This window comes from Ruditapes philippinarum, unplaced genomic scaffold (genome assembly GCF_026571515.1).
Source record: "Ruditapes philippinarum isolate M1 unplaced genomic scaffold, ASM2657151v2 ctg6290_1_1_1_1, whole genome shotgun sequence".
In the NCBI taxonomy this organism is placed as follows: Eukaryota; Metazoa; Mollusca; class Bivalvia; order Venerida; family Veneridae; genus Ruditapes; species Ruditapes philippinarum.
This window is the reverse complement of record NW_026856656.1, coordinates 46,941-48,910: the sequence shown is the minus strand read 5'-3', so window position 1 is coordinate 48,910 and position 1,970 is coordinate 46,941.

Genomic DNA, 1,970 nt, shown 5'->3' with positions numbered 1-1,970 from the left:
GAAGAAATGCATAGAATTTCGAGTTAAAAGGTCTGTATAAATTAAGTTTCCAACAATCTTTTTTTTTCAGTTCATTTGAATGTTTTTATTAAATACGTTCATCAGTATAATTAATATTTGTTTCGTTTTTTATTAACTTATTTTCAAAGAATATTTACTGTGTAAAAATATATTGGAATATTACAAAGTGTTTTAAAAAATGATAGTGTTTTGTGTTAAATCACTTTATATCATTATGACTGATAACTGTATTGATTGTGGATATATTGTGCGTGATAGACAGGAGGCAGTGACCAGCGATATCTGTGATAGATGTGTAAAACAGGTAAGCTTGCATTTATTTTTCTTTCTAAGTATATATTATGTATATTACAGGCTGATTTATAATTAATTTCAAAAGCATAATTGGACAATGTTGTTCGTGAAACAGAAATGATCCGATTTATTTTCGATCATAAAACTATAAAATATAACAAATCGCAAGTAGAAATGAAAGTTGGAATTGCAAGCGTATCTGTACATTGTAAGACAGATTCATTCTGTGACGAATAACAAAAAAAAAGGTGAATACTATAAAACTCAATAATATCTGGATACTTTTTCGAGATTAATGTACAATCTTAGAAAAATGTAAAATTGTATCCTTTCTGAAATGCAAAATATATAAATATTGATTTAACAATTTATTTCAACATTAAGTATATATCTCATATTTTTAATTGCTAAGTCTCATGAAGATACTGTATTATGAACAATTTATTGTAAAAAAAATCTAACATTTTACCTATATTTTATGTATTGAATAAATCTTGATTTAATATGTATAACAATGTGTATTGTCATTCAATAAATAAATAAATACATTTATTATACGTTTACCATCGATGAGATAAAACTTTTTAGTATTTTGTTTGCAGACGACGCAGTATTTTTTGCGCACACGCCGATAGCCTTACAGTCAATGCTCAATGATTTACAACTTTATTGTTTCAATTGGGGTATGAAAATTAATACAAACAAGACAAAAATAATGATTTTTGAACAAGGAAGACATTCTTCTTACAATTTCAGACTAAATAACGAATCATTAGAAATTGTAACACAATTTAAATATTTAGGTAACTCTATTCAAGAACGGTCATTGGAATCGCACCCAAAAAACTCTTGCGCAACATTCCCTTTACGCTCTCCATAATTTATTTATTGTATTCAATCAGTTAGAATTAAAAGTCGTTGATAAATGCAAGCTTTTCGACAGTCTTGTAAGTTTTATTCTTAATTATGGGGCAGAAGTATTTGGATATGACGATGCAAAGGATATTGAATTAATTCATGTAAATTTTTACGAAAAGTACTTAATGTTAGGAAGTCAACAAATTTAGAGGGTCTATACGGAGAGCTTGGCCGACATCCAATGAGAATTCAAAGAAAAATTATACTTGTTAAATATTGGTTAAAGATTATAAATCTCGAAGAAAATTGTTTACTTAAACAAATGTACAACATACTTAAAAATTGACGCTGACAACAAAATTCATAAGGAGGGAAAAATTGGGCCTATCATATCAAATCTATTCTTCAGGAGATATATATAGGGATGTCCAATTTATGGTTAACTCATACTGCTAATCAAAATAATTTCATTTCTATAAAAAACAGAATTTTGGACATATATAAACAAGACTGGTATAGAAAAATAAATAATTCAAATAGATTATCTTCCTATTGCATTTTCAAACATGAATTTAATCAAGACTCATATCTAAGTGTTATAAATACGAATAAATTCAGAATAGCTTTAACAAAATTTAGACTGTCAGCACATAATCTTGCCATTGAAACAGGTAGACATCAAGGAACGCCTAGGGAAGAAAGAAAATGCCAAAAATGCACCATGAATGTAATTGAAAATGAGTTTCATTTCCTCCTTATTTGCCCAAATTATTATAACTTAAGGAAACAATATCTAA